The sequence below is a fragment of the Portunus trituberculatus genome, chromosome 23 (assembly GCF_017591435.1).
Source record: "Portunus trituberculatus isolate SZX2019 chromosome 23, ASM1759143v1, whole genome shotgun sequence".
NCBI lineage: Eukaryota > Metazoa > Arthropoda > Malacostraca > Decapoda > Portunidae > Portunus > Portunus trituberculatus.
The window spans coordinates 2,016,250-2,025,000 of NC_059277.1; the positions used below are offsets into that span (position 1 = coordinate 2,016,250).

The 8,751-nt window shown below is 41.2% G+C and overlaps 1 long non-coding RNA gene across 1 annotated transcript in view; it reads left to right on the forward strand.

Moving 5' to 3' along the window:
* The first annotated feature begins 5,080 nt into the window (after window positions 1-5,080).
* Window positions 5,081-8,751, forward strand: part of LOC123507963 — a 26,101-nt gene continuing 22,430 nt past the window's right edge. Inside the window, exons 1-2 of the long non-coding RNA XR_006675844.1 lie at window positions 5,081-5,205; window positions 8,089-8,162. This is a non-coding gene — a long non-coding RNA (uncharacterized LOC123507963). The remainder of the gene's footprint in view (window positions 5,206-8,088; window positions 8,163-8,751) is intronic.

The window sequence follows — 8,751 nt, forward strand, 5'->3', positions numbered from 1 at the left end:
TCTAGAACAAAAGCTTCCCCACACAGTATGGACTTAGGAACAACCACCTGGAAAGAATGTCAATGTCCTTTCCTTATAAGTTATATCAGGAGCAACGCCCGAGGAGGTGCTCACCTTGAAAATGTAGTGGTAATTGGGTTGCTAGTATTTGACATTAAGAGGTGGTCAGAGGCACTACGACTGTATACAAAGGAGTGGTAGACTAGTAATAATTGTTTGTTTACGTTAGCTACCATTACTGAAGATAATGATAGTTACTCCAGATCAGACAAAAGCCTTGCATTTCTGAATAATTCTTTGGCAGGGGAAGCTCCAAAATGCAATGATAGGGAAACCAAAATAAGTAGCCTACTTACAGTAGAAGCAAAGTAAAGTAACTGTTGTTGCTGCTGCTGCTGCTGATGATGATGATGTCGATAGTAGTTCTAATAAGCTCATTTTCACTTTACCTGATGAACACCCGACCACTGGTACCACTAATACACTTCTTATCATAACAACAATCACCACTTCGACACTTGACAACACTTGCCCACCAGTCACCTCCCCGTCCTTGGCCATCCCTTACCTCTCTCGGATTCTAGAAGGAGGTTCGAGTCTCGAATCCTCCTCTCCCCTCCCGATGACGTCACACACACACACACACTGCCTGATCAGCATCTCGTTAAGCGTCACCACAACACAGGTGGGATGCAGTAACATGCAGACCATTCAGGGGAACTAAACCCTCCCCAGATCAAATTTGGTGCCTTAAGCAAAATTTTATCTGGCCTCTCACCCCACCCCCCCACCTCTCACTGTTTCAAATGTATCATAGGTACATAATGACTGTATAATACTACTCAAAACATCTTAACACCTCCCTCAACTTTTCTTCATTAACTTCTGAAACATTCGCGGTCTTAGATCTAATTTTCAATCTGTGGAACACCACCTTTCCTCTGCTAAACCTCATCTTCTTTTCCTCACCGAAACACAGCTGTCTGAGGCAACTGACAATAGTCCCCTTCTCTGATGTTCTCTCCTAGTTTCTCTATCCTCATTTTCGTTCTAAAGCTGGATGTTACGTCTATATGCGTAGCGACTTAACTTGCTCTCGTGCCTACGCTCTCGAATCTTCCGAGTTTTCCACCATCTAGCTTCGACTCAATAGTCACTCTTTAACTAAATTTATCTGTGCTGTCTATCTCTCCCCTAGCTCCTCTGACTATAGAAAATTCTTTGACTATTTAATTTCCAAAGTGGAGCACATTCTGTCCCTCTACCCTTTCGCGGAGATCTTCAACCTTGGAGATTTCAATGTTCGCCACCAACTTTGGCTTTCTTCTCCCTTCACCGAACATCCTGGTGAAGTAGTCTTCAACTTTGCTATCCTCCATGACCTAGAGCAACTGGTGTAACACCCTACTCGTATAACTGACCGTCTTAATCTTTTCCTTACCTCTAATCCATCTGCTTAAGCTGTTACCCTATCTACTCTGTTGGGCTCCTCCAGCCACAATCTCATTTCAGTTTCTTGTCCTATTTCTCCAATCCTCCTCATGATCTCCCAAAGCGGAGTTGCCTCTGGCGTTTCGCCTCTTCCAGTTTTTCCCTGGAATGATTACTGTTTGTGTCAGAGACCCATCTCTGTATGCTGAACGCATAACGGAGGTGATAGTGTCTGGCATGGAGGCGCATATTCCTCATTCTTTTTCTCAACCTAAACTTTCTAAACCTTGTTTTAAGACAGCCTGTTCTCGTGCTATACATGATAGAGGTCGCTCAGTGAAGGTACTTGAGCCTTCCATTTCCAGAGTCTCATGCACTTTATTTTTTTGCCCGGAATCATGCCAAGTCTGTTGTTCAACTTGCCAAACATTCCTTCATAAATAGAAAATGTCAAAATCTTTCAAAGTAACTCTCCTCGTGACTTTTGGAATCTGGGCAGAAACATCTCCAATAATTTTATTTCTTCATCTTTCCCTCCTTTATTTCATCTTGATGGCACCACTGCCATCTCATCTGTCTCTAAAGCTGAACTCTTCTCTCAAACCTTTGCTAACAACTCCACCTTGGATGATTCTGGGCTTGTCTCTTCCTCTCCTCCTCCCTCTGACTGTTTCATATCTGCAATAATATTCAAGTTCTTCGTAATGATGTTTCCATGATCTTCTTAACCAAACTTCTTGCTCTATTCACTCTTACGTTGATGATACCACCCTATATCTTTCACAGACGACCAATCCTTTAGGAAGTCAACAGATCAAGCAGGGACGCCACAGAACGCCTGACTTCTGATCTTTTTCACATTTCTGATTGGGATAGAGAAAACTTAGTATTGTTCAATGCCTCAAAAACTCAATTCCTCCATTCATTAACTCGATACAACCTTCCAGACAACTATCCCCTCTTCTTCAATGACACTCAACTGTTTCTCTCTTCTACACTTAATATCCTCGGTCTGTCCTTTACTCATAATTTTAACTGGAAACTTCACATTTCATCTCTTGCTAAAACAGTTTTTATGAAGTTAGGCGTTCTGAGGCGCCTCCGCCAGTTTTTCTCGCCCCTCCAACTGCTAACTCTATACAAGGACCTTATCCGTCCTTGTATTTAGTACTCTTCATATGTCTGGGGGGTGGGGTTCCACTCACACAATTTTATTCGATTCGGTGGAATCAAAAGCTTTTCGTCTCATCAACTCCCCTCCTCTGACTGACTGTTTTCAGCCTTTTTCTCACCTGATCTTGCTAACTGCATGCCTCCCCTTTTCCTGCGGCCTCGCTGCACAAGGCTTTCGTCTTCCTCTCATCCCTATTCTGTCCACTTCTCTAATAAAAGAGTTAACCAGTATTCTCAATCATTCTGGAACTCCCTGCCTGCTTCTGTATTTCCATCTTCCTACGACTTCACTTCTTTTAAGAGGGAGCTTTCAAGACATTTGTCTCTGTCTTTCGGCTAATTCTCTACCAGTCTTTTAGGAAACTTGCATTTGAAGTGTGCCTTTTTTCAATTTTCCGTTGCCCTTGGCTAGTTCCCTTTTTGCATAAAGAAGAGAAAAATGGATTCATAAAAGGTTTTGTTTAAGCAAATAAGCAATATACCTCCCCGTGTTTCAAAACACGATAACGATTACATTTCTTGTACGATATGACCATGAATACACTTTCTCGTCAAAATGTTGTTGTGTATTAGATTTATAAACGGTTTTCTTATGAAAAAAAAAAAAGTAATATGCTTCCTGTGTTTCAAAACACTGGCAGAACACTTACGAACAAGCGATCAGCTGCGAACATGAAAAATAGTGTTCAGAGCTGCCGGCCTTTATTTGTAAACAAGTCCAGACGGTTTTGGATAGCCGAACAACTACGAACACGACACCGGGACTCGAACCCGGGCCCTCTCGGTTATGAACCGTGTGTGATAACCACTACATTACCCGGTGTGTGTGTGTGTGTGTGTGTGTGTGTGTGTGTGTTACTTCATTGCATAGCTTGATTCATGGGAAGGGCCCATAAAACAGAAACAAATATCACACCAAACACAACGAGAATCAAAACGCAGACTAAAAAGAACTAAAGTGAAATAAAATCCCGTGTAATGCTAACAAAACTGATCGCTAAAATATCCAAGAAAACAAGAGACAAGAAAGACAAGAAACAGTGCGAGAATGTGAAACAAGAATGACAAGAACACGCCAAGATTAACAGCAGCGTAACAATAGAAGGTGGCTGTGTTCGTGGGCAGCTCAGTTACCATATATCTGCCTTAATGAGCCAGGCAGGAGGGCGGGAAGTAGGTGACGCGAGGCTAAATGGGCGGGAAGAGACAGGGCTGAAGGGACGGGATAGACGGGAAGAGGAGAATGAGACGTAATGAGAAGAATTTTTCTATCTCTCTTTCCCTTTTCTCTCTCTAAGCACCATATTTAATTATTACATACACTAGACATCTCAAACTGCCTTCCTTTCACCGTCTTCCTTCGCCCGTCTCTCTCCTCCTGCCCGTCCTTCTGTCCCATTAGTCATCTCGTTATTTCCTCTCGTCCTTTCCTCTGTCGCATGAAATCCTATTTGTGACTCGATTCAACCAACTTCCCTGATAACTTAGAGACAATAGGGACGTGACGAGTGACTTAGATTTGAGATTGATTTCGATTTGACTCTCTCTCTCTCTCTCTCTCTCTCTCTCTCTCTCTCTCTCTCTCTCTCTTCGACTGTTTCCACGGTCTTTTTCAGTCCTGCTTTAATTTCCTTTCCTTTTTTTTCTTAGTTTTCTTTGATTTATTTTCTTTCTTTTCCCTTTTCTTCCGAATCTTGGCTTTCACTATTTTTTTTTCTCTTCTGTTTTTCTCTTCTTTCGCTGCGTTGATTCTCCTTCATTTCATTATCCCTCCCGTTCGTCTTCCACGTTATTCTTACTTTTTTCTCATCTTTCAGTAATTTCATCCATTTATCCTCCTCGTCTCTCTATTTTTCCTTTAACCTTTTTTCCCATCCCTTTTCTTTTCTCATTCCTTTTAACCATCTTGTTATAAAATCTCTCTCTTCTTTCGTTTCCCATACATTTCTTCCATTTTTCAATCTTTGTTTATCCTTCTTTCCTTTCTATAAAATTTCCTTTCTTTAATTTATTTCCTTTTTTTTTCTCTGAGGATTTTTTTTCCCTTCCCCTTCTCTTAAACCTTTCCCCTTTTCTCCCATTCCATTTCCTCTCCATCCTTATCATCAACCTCCTCTTCTTCCCTTCCCTTCCGTCCCTTCCCCTCATTTCCCCTCCCACTCTCAATAATTTCCACCCAACGATTGCATCAGGAATCATGACGACTCCTGTGTATTGAATAAATTGTTAATATGCTTTAGATAAACATTTCTATTAACTCGTAAATTATTAAGGAAATATCACATTAAATAAGCTTCATCCTAACACAACATTGACTTTTAGGTGTCATTACTTTGTGGGTGGTGGTAAAAATAATAAGTCACGTTTTCTTTACATTTAAGTCAACTTGGATTTGCATGTGTAACGCCTCTCACCCCCCAGAGTCTCCCCCCTCCCTCTCTCTTTCTCTAATGGTAGTTTAGATGGCAGGTCGTAGCACAAGCGAGTAGCGAGTGGGTGGCTTCCCCAAGGCTTCCTTCGCTGGGTCAAGACGGGCGTGACCTGGATGGGTGCCAGCAGTCTCAACGCTCAGCTGCGCACGTGGGCGGTGAATGCTTGAGGGTAATCTGCACATAGTCAGCCGTGTAGTGTTGATTTGTTTAGTGACTTTTGTTTGAATGTAATTTGTAACATTGTAGTTCAGTGCTTTTCAGGTAAACATCCATTGATTTAATGACTGGTTGGGTTTTTATTGATGATTGTTATCTTTGTTAGCATCATTTGCTTTTCAGCTATTTAGATTCCTCGCTAATTTACAGATGAATTATTTTTGTATGCATTCTTGTTGTATGCATATCTTTTTATTGGTGTATTTTTTTTTTCTTTTGATATAGAAGGGATCTTTATTTTATTTAATCTCTTCTTTAGGAACATGCGTGATTTTACTCATGACCTTTTGACGTACAAAAGTGTTTTTTTTACATATAGTCTTTTTCAGGACTCGAATAACTTCATTGATTATCTCTTTCTTTTTTCTCTCAAATTTCCATCCTGTGATCTCCTGGCAGTCTTACAAATCCGGACAACTGATCAGTAATAGTAAGAAAGAAAGTAGAGAAGTTAATTTTAAGTTAGGGTTAGCAGAGCGGGAGGAAAGATCAGAACGAGATCATAGCGAGGTCATGGTAAGGTCACAGCGAAACCAAAGCAAAGTCACAGTAAGGTCAGAGCAATGTCAGAGCAGGTTACAGTCAGGTGAAGGAAAGATAACAAGAACACACCCAGGCCACAACCGAGTCACTTTAAAATCACATCAGGGTGGCAGTGAAGTCAAAACAAGGTGACATGAAAGTCATGTCGAAATAATAACAAGCTCAAAGGGAGGTTATAACGAAGTGAAGGCAAGGTCACATAGAGGTCACAGCCAGGTCAGATTAAGGCGAGGGTTGTGTCCATTAATTCTAAGAGGCTCTTGAGGTTAGGTGGACAGGGGCTCCTCATTAACCTGAAGGAGTGCGACAGGCGGATGTGTGCAATGGAGGGATTCAAAGGGGTGAGGAGATGAATGGAGGAACGGAGCGAGTGTGGGTGTACCGGAAGGATGCTGAAGGAGAGAAGGGGAAGGTAAGGAGAAATGAAGGACGGAAGTGAGGGAAGGGACGACAGGAAAGGAGGAAAAGAGAGAAAAAGATTAAGGAAAAAACAAAGAAAGATGGGAATAAAGAGGAAAATGGAGAAGTAGAAGGAAGGACAGAGGGGAAAGTGTGTGTGTGTGTGTGTGTGTGTGTGTGTGTGTGTGTGTGTGTATTATCATGTTTTCCTCCGCACGTTTTTATATACTTGTTTTGTGTCATGGAGCTATAAAAGATAGAAGGGTGAGGGAGAGGTGAGGGAGGGAGAGGTGAGACGGGTGAGGTGACGCTACCTGTGTTAGTTACCTGTCACGATGATTGAGACCTTAATTAATGTTTGGTATCAGGTGTTTCTCTCATACATATACTACATCCCACACACACACACACACACACACACACACACACACACACACACACACACAGAGACGATGACCGTTTCCTTCCCGCTCTTGAAATATATATATCTTTATTTGTTTTTATTCATCGTTGAATTTTCTTGTCCCAGTTTTGTTTCCTCCTTGGTTCTGTTTCATTATCATATCTTATTTGTTATTTGTTTTTCTTTTTTTCTTTCTTGTGTATCTTCAAACTTCGACTTTAATTTTTCCTTCAATATTCTCTGCGTCATAACAATTTTTCCCTTCTTTTGTTCTTATCCTTTGTATGCAATTCTTCGTGTGATTATTGTTTCCTTCCTTTATCTATTTTTATTATTCCTTTTTTCATTCCTTCCTTTCTGTGTTAGGTTGTTGTGATGTGATGATTTCATATCACAATAAGTCATACTTACGTAGTGTTTCCTTAAGAGCATAGGAGCATAAGAATGTTGTGGAAATTTCCAGCGGTATCACTCATAATATCAAAGTATTATTGGTTTGTGTTGTGATTTGTATTCAAAGTGTTAAGTTACATCAAAGAGTAATTAAAGTTAACCTAGTACAAAGTAAGTGTTAGTTATTGATATGAATAAAAGAGTAACAGAAAGACTTCGGAAAGCGAGTAGATTTTGTTTTGACGTTTCAAGGAAGCCACATGGCCGAGAATCTGCTATCTATCTTCTGCGTAGCAATTGCCAACCAACAGTCACGAGAACAGTATTCCTTTAGATGCTAAAACACGACCTGCCACTGGCCTGGGAACGTCTCTGATCGTAACTCACCACCGCTCCCACTGGCTCGACCACAGCTAGTTATCAGTTATCTTTTATTACAAATAGCGATGCTTTTGTGATTATGTGTTAACTTAAAGACGGTTAGGCGAGTGAAAGTCAAAAGAAGTTCCCACAAACATCAAAGAAGCTGCAATAAGTAAGTTGGTGTACTGTATAGATCTTCCTACTTATATCCAATCATTATTTCTGCCCATAAACGTATATAGTCTTTTGAAATCTCCTTGGTGACTGGGTCTCTTCCAGCATCGATCGCTTCATTTGAGAACTAATTTGCTCTCATCCTCTTTCGGGTCGAAGCAGAAAGCAAGGTACAGTAATTTACAGCTAGAAAGTTGAAATCCAGAAAGACAGACTCTATTTTGTTTTTCTATTCCTGAGAAGCGCTCCCGCCCTCTACATGAATTAGATGATTGGCGAAGGAATTTGTACACTTTATAACTCAGTCAATCAGTCACCTAGCTAGCCAGTCAGTCATTAAGCTAGTCAGTTACTACTTAATTGCCAGTTAAGATAAGGACCATAAGCAATGGTTGATTCATGAAGCGTTGATGAATTAACGAAGCAGCTCGTATATAGTTACTCGATTTTGTGAGTTGGGAGAGACTCAGGAGACAAGGGGCGTGCAATCAATTATTGAGTGTGTTGCAGAGATGTGAACGCCTCACTTCACTTGAACTGACGCCCCACTGCCTCTTTCAGAGACGCACCCGAGAGCCTGAGTGTCAGCTGCGGTGCCCTCTCTGGTGTGATTCACCTGCAGCTTCAAAGTTCAAGTACGTAGCTTACAAGGTGAACGTAGTTACCATCGTGACAAGGTGGAACTTGTTACTAATGTAATTGCTTTACTGCTAAATTACATTTGAATAGAATTTTTGCAGTGTCTGGAGTGATACAAGCATTGTATTAGGCATTCAAGCATCTTATTAGGTTTGGTTGTGTCTGTTACGTTAATGTTCATGAAGGTTATGGTATTCTAGGTTAGATTAGGTTAGGTTAGTGTCCAAGAGATCTGGGCACCACAAATGAAAAATATAAGATATATCAATAAATTCATCTTGTTACAATAGATTATCATCCTTTTGTTCTCTTCTGTTCTCTTCCTCATCTTTCATCACTCCGTCCTCGTTGTCCTCCTCGGCTTCATGTCCCACCACCTTCACCACCTCTTCTCTTCTCGTAAGTACTCCCTTTGTTGCATCAGGCTTGCTCAGACTTGAATAAGGCAGCAAAAGCCCGTCAGACGCCCTTTAGAAACCTAGTTATCCCAAAGTCAACGTAATTTAACTTTTGGATTAGTCTGCCCTCGCCTGCTCTGGCCGAGGGTCCACGAGAGGTGGCGGAGTGTGAAAGGGGAGTGGGAGG